Raw genomic sequence first — 15,438 nt, forward strand, 5'->3', positions numbered from 1 at the left:
TGTAGCCTCCCCGAGAGCTCAGGGAGCACAAGTTATACCACCAAGTTAACCCCACCTTGAGGCAAGGGGTCATCAATAGTCACTGAGTCATTGACAGGGCGTGGAAGAGTTGGGGGGGGGGGGAGGAGGAGGGGGCACCAGCCCTAAAGGGGATCTGGGCGGGGCACCAAGAGCATCCACTACATTCCCTTCAAGGTGCAGCTGGGCTCACCTGTCAGACTTGTAATAAATACCTAAGTTGATTTCTGTGGCTACATATAATTTAGGAGAAATTTTAACACCCCTCCTTCCTGACCCCCTCACCTTGCTCTATTTTTTTCCCACCACACTTATCACCATCTATCATGCTATATAATTCACCTGTTTTTACATTTACTGATAGTTTATTTATTGTCTCTGCTCCCACACACTAGAATGTAGGCTCTATGAGGATAGGTATTTTTCTCTCTTTTGAATGATGTGTCCCAAGAATAGTGCTTGATCCATACGAAGTGCTGGGTGAGTACGTGGTAATGATACAGTATTCTGAAGAGTCTATTCTGCCTGCCTGATGTTGTTCAGGGACTTCTGCGATGATTCTTTGGGTCCAGGGCAATCAAATTCTGGTCTGCATGAATAAGCAAGGAACTATAGCATGTTGGAGGGGGACTGTAGGGTCCCATGATTCTCAGATTTCAGTGTGCTTAAGAACCACATGGGAATCTGGTTAACAGTGGGATTCTTGGTCCCCACCCCCAGAGATTCAGATTCAGTGGTTCTGGAAGGGGCCCAAGAATATGCACTTTAAAAAAGTATAACCATTGATTTTTGATGTAGGTGACCTGAGGCACATACTCTGAGAAACACTGATGGAGTCTGAAACACTGGCTCAGACAGTTATAAATAGCTTCCCAGACCTCCCAGCTGATGAGCTGCAGAGCTGGGGTTAGACCTGGCTCTTCCAACTCTCAGCACTGCATGTTTTCCACTCACAGGCCCTCTTAATATATGTTTATAAGCTTTGCATGTACATTGGTTACCATGGGAACATAAAAGCCTGATGAAATCCTACAACTATAACTGGGCTTTGAGGCAATGGTTAATAGCTATCTTTAGAAAAATTCAGCTCCACAATTTATTGGGGCTTGTATTCCCCTATGTTCCTGTAGATTCTTCTAAAATTGTAAATGTGCTTTTGTAATGTGCTGATGCCATAATCATTTGACAGGAGGGAGCACAGTGAGAGCCAGGAACCAGGGCCGTTGCTCAAACTGGTTTGGGGGTAGACTAAAAAGACACAGGGAGGCCGTATGGAGAAACTGGAATGAAGCACTGTGATTTAATGTATGGTGAAGGACTTCGAGGTGGCCGTTAACTGATTCAATGAATGAATGAATGAATGAATGAGGGTTGGCTTAAAGGTATTTCGATGAAGAATATTTCATTCATCATAAACCCTCTGGTTGAGAGCATTGACCATCCTTAGAAGGAGTGTGCTTGGGGTAGAGGTTAGGTCCCACTTATCAACAGTGGTTGATAAGCCACCTCCCAAGAGTAAACCGTTAAAGTAAGAACTATATTACCAGGTGTGGCATTTACAGTGTGCCAGGGTCTAAGGTTTATATATTATCCCTCTTGATCCTCATAACAATGCTCTATGTCGATACTAGTGTCCTCATGTTACAGACGAGGAAACAGAGAAGTTAAGTAGGTTGCCTAAATTCTCACATTTTCAAAGTATCTAAGCTAGGTCTCGACCCTGGCAATCTGGGTCCAGACCTGCGCTTTTAACCAATCACTGCTGTCTGACGGAGCTGAAATAGAACAGGCAGAACTTCTGTCTTCTGGAGCATCGCCCTGAGGGTTGATGAACCATTGTAAAATGGGAGCTGGGACAAGACTGAACTGCTTGTATGGTGGGGGACAGGGAGGGGGAAGATTGAGAAGAGAGGGTTAGGCTGGAGAGAGGAGAGGGAAGCACTGAAAATAAACTTGGGAGAACAGAAATATCCAAGGTGGATTTCAAGTCGTTGATTCTGGCATTGGAGGACCTAAATTCCCTCCTCCTCTCCTGTTTGACATGAACCGGAAGTTTGCCATGCTCGTTACTGCGTTCGGCGCGTGGATTCTTTTCTGGGAGAGGAGCTCGGAGAACGAGCAGCCACTTGACTTCTGGCTTCAGGGAAGAGGGACAGCACTCGGTGGAAGAGTACCGTTTCCCTCCACCACGGCGGGGCAAGCGGTGCGCCCACCCAGACCAGGGTGCACCAAACAAGGGACTCGTGGAAGGCAGAGCGGTGTGCGGGGGAGGGGCCCTCCGCGGAGCGTGGCTGGAAGGCTTCAGGAGGAATCGTGTTGCCTTGGCAATAGAGGCTTCGGAGAGAAAAGAGCACGTGAGAGATTGGACTTGGGGGGGAGGGGCGGGACGAGGGGACAACTGTAGTCCAGAAACAGAAAACAGAGCTGGTGACAAAAGCTGGCACCAAACCTCACACCAGAGAGGAACATTATTTTCATGTAGTTTGCCATCAGGGAGAGGCCCTGGGAATAGGGATTTTTCCCATAATTCATCCGAAATGGAGACAGGCCAGAGGTGGCAGGGAAAGAAGTGGGTCTAGGTCACGTGGGTGCAGAGCTGCTCCCCAGCGCCGTCCGCCGCCTCCTCCATTCTCTGTCTCCCTCCTCTGTGCTCAGCTGAGGTGTGATGAAGGCAAATGAAAGAAAGGTATGAAAAATGGTCACTAGACTTAACCTTTAACTCAGGAAGTATTTACACCTGAAACCAAGCGAGTTTTGTTATAGCCCTAAAGAATTTCTAAAGTGCGATATGGCTGGATGGGTTTGGGAGGGGCGGTGGTAGTGGACAGGGGTGGGTGTGACACGTGAGGCGGCTCCTTACTTCCCCCGGAAGTCTTATGCATCCCCGCGCCTCCTCGTCACGTGGGCCCTGAAAATGTAGTCGTGTGAGGGGCTAGAGATAGCAGGTGAAGGAGGTGCTCCAGGAATAGTGCCCTGTGCCTGTTAAAGCTGGAGGAGGGGAGGCCACTGCTGAAGATGCAGGAACAGCAGCATCTTGGGTAACCCTCTCAGGCCCTTGTTACGGGAGCCCTTGCTCAGTACTGGTACTTCACTGTAGCCTGACGTTAATATCCACTAATGTGCCAGAAACAGTATATCCTTGGCAGACTGGCTCGGTGTAGCCGAGACCCTCTCACCTCCCGGCACCCTCTCCAAGCCTAGTAATGTTCAAATTCTAATGTTGCTGTGGCCTCTTGGGTACCCGCAGGCTAGGGAGGTCCAGTGATATCCGCGTTACGCAACAAATATATGAAATATTTTTGCCTTGTTATTTTAAATTCAAACATGTTCCCTGATCTTTTTTGGTCTATGCATCTCTAATACCTGGGTGAAACACAGCTTAGTGGAGTCCCCCTCACTGCCCCTCTCAGCCCTGCCCTAGTGTTTGGGGATCTGACCCCTCTGCTGCTTGAGCCTCCATGTCCTGCCGGCCACACTCACCACGTCATCGTCACAGGTCAGTGCTTTCCACCCTTTGCCCTTTAATGGTGGGCAGGCAACAACAGATCTATACAACGGTTGTACTTTGGGCATAAAGAACGCAGGTTTTTTTTTTTGTTTTTTTTGGTTTGTTTTTTTCAAGTTCTCAGTTTATTTTTGAAGACGGAGATTGATTTTTTTTTCCCCCCTATGGGGCATGACACTGAGGTTTGGAAAGGTTTTGGGTCTGGGAAATCCATAACTGACAGGGAAAAGTTTATCAAACCCGATGGTGAGTTTTGGCCCTTGAAGGGCAAGACTCGGGAGGGAAGACAAGACCTCCAGATTCCAGGAGAGGGCCAGAGTTACTCAGGAATAAAGGCTGCGGCTGGGGACTCTCTGGAGGGCAAGAATAGTCAAGCAAAGGGGAGGGCCCGGGACTCCCAGCAACTCCCTTAGAGGGAGACTCAGGGCCTGACAGGGAGGGGAACACGAGGAGAGCACAGCACTGCAAAGCATGTTGATAACTGACCTTCCCACCCCTCTCGTTCCTGTGTGTTCTGTGACCTCTGGTAATTGTAGGTGCCTGGGTTCTGCTTGCTAGCTTCATTTCTCACCTTCTGAAGGGTGACCACTTATGCACAAGTTAAGGGCTAACGTCAATGTTTCAAGGGGTAATTGTTCAAACAGAGCAGAGCTGACAATCAGCAAGTACACACCAGTCTGGAGTCCCAGCTGTTAAACATCTTGGCCATCAGTCCTGTCAGAGTGGAGACCCTTGAATGAAACTCAGTGGGGAGATGCTGGCACTGTGAGAGGCCAGCTGAGGGACTTGGTCACTCAGTCACCCCCTAAACTCTCTTCGGGACCACCCTCAGCATCCACATTATTTCGATTGTTATTTTCTTTCTCTTTCTCTTCTTCCGCCCTCTCCCCCTTCCTTGCCTGTACTGTTGAATACAAAGTGAACCACATGTGTTTTTGATGTGTCTCAAATGCATTTCCTCTTGACCTTTATTCCTGCTTATGTCTAGGTCTGGGCTTTCCTGATGGTTGGTAATCTTTGGCTCAGCTCAGACCCCTGTCTTCTTGCCACTCACCCACCCATGTCAGCCCTGTTAACACCAACATGTGACACCTGTTTTGGAAACAAGATTGGTAGCAGCATCCTCAGACTTTGTAACATCTAGGCCCAGCCAGGGATGCCTATCGCCCATTCACCAAAACAACAGACGTTTCAGATCCTCTCTGTGAACACAGTGTTTCACCATCCATCGCTAATGCGTTTTAGTTACAAGTAGGATTGCCAGATTTAGCAAATAAGAATACAGGCTGTCCAGTTAAATGTCAGTTTCAGATAAACAACAAATAATTTTTTAGTATAAGTATGTCCCATGCAAAATTTGGAACATGCTCATAAATTTAAAATTGTCTTTTGTTTATTTTAATTTCAAGTTTAAGTGGATGTTCTATATTTTATCTGCCACCCCCAGTTATAAGTCATGCAACACCAACAATAGCAGTCTGAAACTTACTGACTTAGCAAACCGAGGTGTCCAAGGGCTGGGTTGGCTTTGGCATAGCCTGACACAGGGGGCCTAAATGACATCACCAAAAACATGACTTGCTCTTTTTCTGCCGTCCAGGTCAGCCTCCCCCAGGTTGGCTACATTCTCGGATAAAGGTTTGACCTTGTGGTGACAAGATAGCTGTGGTTTTCCAGACTCATATTCTGTTTGTTTTCCTTAATATATTTATTTATTTATTTATTTTTGGCTGCATTGGGTTTTCGTTGCTACGTGTGGGCTTTCTCTAGTTGGGGCGAGTGGGGGCTACTCTTCGTTGTGGTGCATGGGCTTCTCATTGCGGTGGCTTCTCTTGTTGTGGAGCATGGGCTCTAGGCGCACGGGCTTCATTAGTTGTGGCGCACAGGCTCAGTAGTCGTGGTGCACGGGCTTAGTTGCTCCGCGGCATGTGGGACCTTCCCGGACCAGGGCTCGAACCCATGTCCACTGCATTGGCAGGCGGATTCTTAACCACTGAGCCACCAGGGAATTCCCCAGACCGATATCCTTAAGGTTCAGAGTTGGTAAAAAGATGTTTCTCCAAAAGCTTTTCAGAGTCATTCCAATTAGATCAGCTTAGATCACATGTCGACTACTAACAATCTTTGTGGCCAAGGAAATGAGATACACTGATTGGCAGGGGCTGGGACCAGCTGCTGGCCTCAGAGCTGGAGTCGCACATCCACCCAGACCCATGGACCAAGAGGAGGCTATCAGGGGACCTAAGAGGTGCTGCTGAAGAAGGGGAAATGTATACGGGGAAGGCAAACAGTGCATACTCTCCACTCACTTGAAATTAGATTGTGCACTGGGCAGTGCTCTTTGAGTTCTGCAGGGCTTATGAAGGCCTGGAGAGAGAGAAGGCAGGGGCAAGACTATAGCAGTGCGGGGAGGCAGGTCTCCCCCTTTCAAACATCAGTGCCATCAAACTACTATCATCAGCTGCTTCCTAGAGTTGAGAAGCTTCACTCTCTGGCCCCTCTTTCCAATTACTTCCCAATTTGTCATATTTGAGGCAACACATGAGACAGTTTAAGAAGGTTATGGACGGAATTTCTATGTCCCCTCCAAATTCATATGTTGAAGCCCTGACCCCCAAGTGGCTGTATTTGGAGATGGACCCCTAAGGAAGTAATGAAAGTTAAATGAGGTCATAAGGAGTTAAATGAGGTCTAAGGGTGGGCCATCATCTGATAGGATTAGTGTCCTTTTAAGAAGAGACACCAGAGAGCTACCTCCCACCGACACCCATCCCTACCACCAGTACACAGCAAAAAAGTAACTGTCTAAAGCCAGGAAGGGAGTTCTCACCAGAAACTGAATTTTCTGGCACCTTGATCATGGAATTCTAGTCTTTTCTTACAACTATGAGAAAATAAATGTCTGCTGTGTAGGCCACCCAGCCAGTGGTACTTCGTTATGTAGAATAATACAAAGAGTATGGCTGAATCTCAGCGATACAACGTCATTATCACGTACCATTACAGGTAGAAAAGGCTTTCAGGATGTCTAATGACCTGGAGAGACATGATCTATCAGATGGCTTTTCTGTTTATCCGTTTGCAAGGGCAAATGGCTTAGGATGCTCTAATGCCCTCAAGCAGCTCATATTCTGCTGGGGAGAAACAAACACATAGATAGATAATTGTAAAATAATGTGGTTAGTGTACTGACCAAGCTATACACAGCACATTATGACTATACAAAGCATATTCATGAAAAATGGTTCATTTTGAAAATCTTGCCTTCATTGAAAGAAACCTAATACAGAGTGTATTATATAGTTGAATATATGCCAACTATGACCCCACTAACATAAACTACAAAGATGCTTTTAAAATGAACAGAATTTGCAAATGTTAATATATTCCACATATTTTAAATGATAATATGACTTTACCACAAATTCATCAGGGCAGTCAGAAGAAAGGTGATATTTAATGAGGAAAGACTTAGTTTAACTAAGTCACTGAAAGATAAGTTATTATGTAACCTAGTGCTCAAATTCATGGAAAATAATTTTTTTCAAATACATGTGACACTTAAATTGTTTAATAAGTCTTTTTGGATATAGCAATTAGTCCAATGCCTAGAACAGAAGGCATTTGTGAATGAATGAATGAACAAATGAGTAAAAGAATGAAAGCCAGTAAGAACACTTGAGTCCTAATCTTGGCTTTGTCACAAAGTAACCAATTAGGTAACTCAATTAACTTCCCTAGGAATTTCTTTCTTTTTTTAAAAAAATTAATTTATTTATTTATTTGGCTGTGTTGGGTCTTAGTTGCAGCACGTGGGATCTTCATTGCAGTGTGCAGGCTCTTTGTTGTGGTGTGTGGGCTCTCTAGTTGTGGCACATGGGCTCAGTAGTTGTGGCGCACGGGCTTAGTTGCCCCATGGCATGTGAGATCTTAGTTCCCCAGGCAGGGATCAAACCCACATCCCCAGCATTGGAAGGTGGATTCTTAACCACTGGACCACCAGGTAAGTTTTGGAATTTATTTCTTAACCAGTAAAATTAGGGGGTAGAATTTATTGGGGGTTTCAGTCTTTAGCCATATCACTCGTTTTTCAAATAGAGTATTATTTGGAAGATGGCTGTCAGTGGAGGGGTGTGTGTGTGTGTGTGTGTGTGTGTGTTATATGTGTGTTGTGTGTTGGGGTGCATTCTTGGTTCCTTTTCATCTTCCCCTCCCCTGGTGATCCGAGAGTCACATCCTCCAAAGAGTAGTCTGAGAACTACTGGTCTGGAGGATCCCTGAAGTCATTTCCAGCTGTGACACTGGATAATCCTATAATTGCCAACCATTTGGCCACAGAATACTAGTTGAGGAAATGTCAGAGAAAACTTAAGCCCATCTGTGGAGAGAGAATGGAGAAAATTGGGACATTTTGAACTGATCAAACTTGGTAGCATGTCTGAGAAGCCAGAAACAAAAGACAGAGCAGCTCTTTATTCTGATTCACTTTTAGATTAGGTTCTTAAATGGAGAAAATATAAATTAGCTTAGGCCCAGAGTCAGGTCTTCCAGAAGGATTCAAGGGGCAATTTCCCCAGCACAGTGAGGTGGCTTTTCTCAGCCTTCTCTGTTTAATGGTCTCAGCCAAAACATCACAGAGGAGAACTCCAGGCTTGAGAAAGTCATGCTATTAATACTAACACAGCCCTCCCTACTGATAACAGATGTGGTTATAATGGGAGCTGAGTGAACAAAAACACATTTCCCCAACTCCAAGCCTCAAGCACATTTTCCATCCTCTGTAGCAGATTGAAACACTGGCTCAGAGCAGATGCTTTTCCTTGCTCATTTGTGGGCATTGCTTCATGCCCTCATGGAAAAGGAGAATCTGAGGTCTCTACTGGCAAGTATCTGCAGGAATTGGCAGGGCTGCAGAGAATCCCTCTCCCTTGCTTATAGGAGCTGCTTTGGGGCTGGTGCTATGAAGCCCTTTTTGTCTACACACTTCATCTCTGAGACACATTTCTCAGAGAAAGGTTCCAGAAAGCTGAGCATTGCTGAGCTGAACCTTCACAGTCTTATGACTTATGCCTTGGCCAAAGCCACCTCCATAATCCTCTGCCGTGAACTTGCAAAACCACATGCCATCTGGAAATAGCCTTGAGGAACTCATGCAATAAGAGACCGAACCCCAAAACTTTACCCTCCCAAAGCCAAGCCACCACAATTGATCACTTTGTCAACCCTGAAAGTTTCTCTGGGAAAAGAGACTGAGAAATGACGATGTGAGAACTGTATACTATGTCAGCAGCAGAGGCCTGATTTGAGCTTCTGGCTTCCAATCTTGCACTTAATAAATTAGTCCAGCCACTTCTTTGTACAAATTTACTTCTGTAGACTATGGGGAGAAACCATTGTCAACAATGTGCATTTTATAGACAAGTTCCAAACCACATAGCCTTTAATTTTTCTCAACACAGCCCTCTGTGTTGAATGATTAGCTGTGGCTCTCTGAATAGCCTTCATCTGAGCATCTGGCAGGAAGGAATCTGATTTTCCAATGGATCAGTATTAGCTAAAATGTTTGTCATTATATATACCCAGGAGTTCTGTATGCTTTGTTAGGTCAGCTCCTGTCCTTTTTGGCAGTAGTCTCAAAATCATTGTCAGGGAGCTTGGTTTACACTGCCGCTGTGAAGTCACCCAGGAAAGCTCTTGTTTAGACTGGAGTTAAAGCCCTTGACTGGATACTTAAGCTTTCCCTTCCCTTTGTCCAAACTCCCAAGGATGGAGCGCCCCAGCTAGTGCCACACCACATCTGTATTATGTCTACTGAAGATGAGTTTTAGTCACCCAGAGCAGCATCCTTTAAATATTGTGTAATCTGGCTACCTAGCAATGTCTACAGTATGATCCATATTTGGTTATAATATATGTGTTAAGACTGGAAAGAAATTCCCCGATCAATAACTGTCTTTCTCAGGATGGTAAAAATCTATATGATTTGTTTCCTTCCTCCATCCTCGTATTTTCCAAAAATGTCTACAAAAAACGGTATTAGTCTTTTTGTTTTAGTATTTATTTATTTATTTGGCTGTGCCGGGTCTCAGTTGCGGCATGCGGGATCTTTCGTTGCGGCATGCGAAATCTTAGTTGCAGCATGAAGGATCTAGCTCCCAGACCAGGGATTGAACCCAGGCCCCCTGCATTGGGAGCGTGGAGTCTTAGCCCCTGGACCACCAGGGAGGTCCCAAAATAGGTATTACTCTTACAGTAGGAAAAAAAAATGTGTGTGTGTTGAGTGTGATATGGCTGTAATGCCATAACCAGCATAGAGTTTTCTCTCTAGAGAGCTCAAGCTCTCATACCTAGACTGTTTATTGAATTTCCTAGAAAACTTTCTTAGCCTCAGCAAAAGTGTTTTGAAGCAATGGAATCATTCCCAATAATATCAGAGAAGATGGGTTTGAGCACTTATAAACACCAGTCCCATCATAATGGTGAAGAGTAAAGCCTACCATGATACAACTTAAAAAGCCAACAGTGAGTTAGGACAGGCACAGCAACACAGCCTAGAAAACCAAGACTTGACGGGTTAAAAGACTTTGAGAAGCAGAGGTTAAGAGTCAGCATTTTTAAGATGTCCTTGTATGAGTGTAAATAGGAAGAAAATTTTTTTTCAAAAACAAGGGCTCATAGGGTAAGTTTTAATAATTAGGCAGCTAACAAAGGAACTTTATTAGACTCAAAATTGGCATTAATCAGAATTTTCCATTAGACCCACTTTCCTTTCCATGCAACACTCAAAATCTCAAAATGCTTAGACATTAACCAGTTGTTATGAGGACTGCATGTTTGTTATTATTTTACACAGGCTGTGGGATTATTTTTCACAATAAAATTTTAGAAGTTTATAGTTGCCTGATAAAGATTCGGCCTTGCCAAATTTTGGCATGCCTTGTTTCAGCGCCCTTCCCAGAGTGGATCTTTATTAGGATAATATGCTATAATGATACTTTATGAGAGAGGAAGTTTGCATGAGACATAATTTTGGAAACAGGCCAGGATACTCAGATGTGCTATCTTTGAATTCCTAAATCCTTTCTTGTTTTAACACCACTTGATTCTAATAGTTATTAAGTAGCCCTGGAAGAAGTGCCAGAGTTTTCATTAGTAATTCATAAGTCATACACATAAATGCCAAACCCCTTAAACAAAAAATTAGGATAGAAGTGTGGGCACAGAAACACACAGACACACACACACAGGGAACCAGAAGACAGTGTGGGCAGAAGAGATTTTTTTGAAATCCCTCTTTGTGAGCGGAGTTGGGGAGTTGTGAAAGGGAAGCCCATTTTTTTCCTATAACAATGGTATTCTCTTCCCATAAAGATGTTTCTAGCAGTGATGAATCTGAATGCATTCATCCACGCACTCCAATCATATATCTTTTATGACTAAAGAATATGTTTTTGCAAGATGACTGCCTGAAGCAGAGATGGAGGAGGGGAAGGGGGAGGTAAATGAGCAGTCTGTAGCCCCAGAACAGGAAAATGCATCTTCTTGATCTTGGCCGTGTGACTTAACAAGATACACACTGACCAGAATAACCGCTAGTTCTTGGTGTCCCTGTTCTGGCCAAGAGACTCTGTGACATATTATTGGGTTTATAGATAATGTGAGAGAAAAGCCATGCTCCCTAAGCCAGCATCTCCTTTTTGTATCCTGAAAGGGCCTAAAAATTTGCATTTTGTAGTCACTTGAACAGGGGTGAAGATTAAAGAGAAAACATGTATTAGAAGAGCACTAGTGTAAATGGTTGAAAGCACAAAGTCCCAGGCCAGACAGCTTGGGTTCAAGTTCTGACCACCACTTAGGGCTGCCAACTTTGGGCAAGCTTCTTTAACTTCTTTGTGCCTTTGTTTTCTCATCTGTAAAGTGGGGGATCATAACACTACCTGCCTCACAGAGTTTTTGAGAAGATTAAATAAAGTGATATGTATATATAGCGCTGTCTACAGGTATCGTATGTGTGTTATTATATATTGAATACCCAATAGGAGCCAGACTCCACGTTAGGTGCTTTTATATAATGTTTTATTTAATCCTTATAGCAAATTTAAAAGGCAGGTAATATTATTTCCATTTTATATTGATAGATAAAGACATTGAGGCTCAGAAAAGTTCAGAAAATTGCTCAAGTATACATGGGTAAGAGGCCCAACTGGAAAGCATCAAATCCAGGTGTGTCTGCTCCAGCATTATATCAAACACCATTAGTGATCCTGGCTCACTTCAGGAGCTAATTGATAAACACCTACATTATAGTCTAGGCCATTACATTGCTAATCAATTTTATTGATTAGAAAATTATTCTTCTCTGCATCATCATTTGTCTAACTCATTAAAATTAATAGGCAGCATTGGGAAATATGTTTGACAGACACCTGAAATTGAGTCACTCTGGACCTTGGGAGAAAGCCCCATGTGTCATGGTTTTCAATGCAGTTGGAAGGAAAGAGAACAGTTGTTCCTTCCTTCCCTCCTGCACCAGACAGGAAGGGCCAGCAAATGTACAGCTGCCTCTCAACAAAGTGACAAAGCCCAGGGCAGCCTTCTTTCCTGAGCTGGGCAGCATCTGCTAGCTCAGTTACCTGGAAGTCATTCTCAGATGGGTTATCCTTTAGGGGCCCCAAAGCACCCAGAAATTTGGGAACAGGGCTTTCCTCTCCAAGCGCACTCAATCAGGAGGCCGGCCTTCCTCACAGGCTGCCCTGCTCAGCTTCCTGGTTACACACAAGGAAGAGGGAAGAAAATGCAATGGAAAAACACTAATCAGAAAAAAAAAAGAAAAAAAGAAAAAAAACCCACAGCAAGCAACAGTGTTGAAATAGCACAATGATTTAAAGTTTGAGTTTATAGGAGATGTTGTAGTCCTGGCTGACATTTATCATCTTTATCTGCCAAACGTTGACAAAGTCCTTTGGAAGCTTCTCTAGGGGTCTCCTGCTTGGGCAGAGGGACTGGGGGTGGGACAAGAGGGTGAGTATTGCTGGAGCCCTGAGAGGTAATACCTAAAAGACCCAGCAGACAGGACACTATGACACCACCATATCCATCTTATTCATTCACCATTGTATTCTCAGCATGTAGCACAGTGCCTGGCGCATAGTAGGTAGTCAATAAATACCTGTTGAATGAATGAATAAGAATATACCCATCCCAAATGACATATTTTTTTGGTGGCAGGAAATAAATTTATAAAATAATGATAATAGTAGACAGTAGTGCTTTTTAATGATCTTGGTTGGCAAAATTCAACAGACTCCAGAGGTCCAAAGTACTTTTTATCATGAAAGTGTGTTGAATTTGTAAACAGCTTTTTTCTGCCTCAATGGAGACGATCATGTGGATTTTTTCCTTATCTTGAAGTATCCTTGCATTTCAACAAACTAAGAATAGAAAGAAATTACCTCAATATAATACAAGCTACATATGAAAAAGCCACAGCAAATATCATACTTATTGGTAAAATGAAAGATTTTCCTCTAAGACCAGGCACAAGGCAAGGATGTTCCCGTTCACTACTTCTGTTCAACATAGTACTGGAAGTTCTAGCCAGAGCAATTAGGCAAGAAGTAAAAAGCATCCAAAATGGAAAGGAAGAAGTAAAATTATCTCTGTTCACAGTTGATATCTTACATGTAGAAAACCCTAAAGATTCCACACAAAAAATTGTTGTAACTAATAAATGAATTTAGCAAAGTAGCAGGATACAAAATCAACACATAAAAATCAGTTGCATTTCCGTACATGAACCATGAACAATCTGAAAAGGAAACATATAAACAATTTAAAACAATTCATTTAAAATATCATCAAAAAGAATAAAATATTTAGGAATTAACTTAACCAAGCAGGTGAAAGACTTGCACAATGAAAACTACGGAACATAGCTAGAAGACATTAAAGACATAAATAGAGTAAGTCCCCTACATACGAACGAGTTCCATTCTGTGAGTGCGTTCGTAAGTCCAATTTGTAAGTCCAATTTGTTTGTAAGTCCAACAAAGTTAGCCTGGGTACCCAACTAACACAATTGGCTATATAGTACAGTACTGTAATAGGTTTATAATACTTTTCACACAAATAATACATTAAAAACAAACAAAAAATAAAACATTTTTAATCTTATAGTACAGTACCTTGAAAAGTACAGTAGTACAGTACAACAGCTGGCATACAGGTGCTGGCATCGAGTGAACAGGCAAGAAGAGTTACTGACTGGAGGAGGGAGAGGAGGTGGGAGATGGTAGCAATAGGAGACGGAGGGCAGGCTGCAGTTTCACTCAGGCCTGACGTTGATGGAATGCACGTTTGCATCTTTCAAAGTTCACAACTTGAAGGTTCAAATGTAGGGGACTCACTGTCATTCAAAATGTTTAAAAACTTGTACATGGATCTTGTGCCTGAACTCTGGCCTCAGATTTGCTACCGTGGTCAGAGGCACAGAATTGGACTGACTTGAGGGAAGGAGGTGGAAGCTGTGAGAGAAGGAAGGAGGCAGTTTGGCTCCCAAAAGCACTTGACCCCAAAGAACTGGGTTCTGGAAAGGCGGGGTCAAGCCACTCCCACTTTGAGGCGCACCTCGAAGGTAAAGGTAGTTGGATCTCTGCTAGGGCTGTCTGCATGCTGTATGAGGACCAGAAAATTGAGGCCCAGAGAGGTTAAGTGACTTTAGAGTTACTAGGCTCCTGATTTTCAGCCCACTGCTCTTTCTACCACAATGTTCAACATCCCAAAATATGTACTATTCCATCTTATGTGTGCATTAGTATAGTCCTTATTTTTTTTTAATAAATTTTATTTATTTATTTGTTTATTTATTTATTTATGGCTGCTTTGGGTCTTCGTTGCTGTGCGCGGGCTTTCTCTAGTTGCAGCGAGCAGGGGTTACTCTTCGTTGCGGTGTGCGGGCTTCTCATTGAGGTGGCTTCTCTTGTTGCGGAGCACGGGCTCTAGGTGCGTGGGCTTCAGTAGTTGTGGCTTGCGGGCTCAGTAGTTGCGGTGCATGGGCTTAGTTGCTCCATGGCATGTGGGATCTTCCCGGACCAGGGCTCAAACCCATGTCCGCTGCATTGGCAGGTGGATTCTTAACCACTGTGCCACCAGGGGAGTCCCTCATTATTTTTTTTTCCAATTACGTCCTCCCATAAGTGGGCTTTTAAAAAAATTGAGGTATATGTCACATAACATACAATTAATCATTTTAAAGTGTATGCTTCCATGGTTTTTAGTATAGTCACCACTGCTTTCTAATTCCAGAACATTTCCATAACCCCAAAAAGAAACCCTGTACCTATTAACAGTTACTCTTCATTCTCCATTTCCTCCAGGCCCTGGTAAACACTAATCTACTTTCTGTCTCTATGGATTTGCCTATTCTGGACATTTCATGTAAATAGAATCATATGACATTTTGTGTCTGGCTTCTATCACTTAAGTGTGATATTTTCAAGGTTTACTCATGTGATAGCATGTGTCAGTGCTTCATTCCATCTTATTAGCTATATTTATGGGATTTTTTTTAAAACAATTAGACGTTGGATTATTTATTTATTTACTTGTTGACTTCACCACGCAGCATGTGGGATCTTAGTTCCCCAACCAGGGATTGAACCTGTGCCCCCGGCAGTGGAAGCACGATGTCTTAACCACTGCACCGCCAGGGAATTCCCAGAGCTCTCTATAGGCTTTCTATAGCGGATTCTAGACTGATAAAAGAGTAAGAGTCTTTCCCTCTGAAGATATTTTCCTGGAGGTAGAACTTAGACGTATCTCATCTGGGGAGTATGCAGCCCTTTTCTAGCAGGCAATTTCATTGCATGCAACTCGCCACGTGGACTTAATTTTCTCCCTCTTTGTACACACTCTTT

Source organism: Lipotes vexillifer, unplaced genomic scaffold, assembly GCF_000442215.2.
Source record: "Lipotes vexillifer unplaced genomic scaffold, Lipotes_vexillifer_v1.1 scaffold10, whole genome shotgun sequence".
NCBI lineage: Eukaryota > Metazoa > Chordata > Mammalia > Artiodactyla > Lipotidae > Lipotes > Lipotes vexillifer.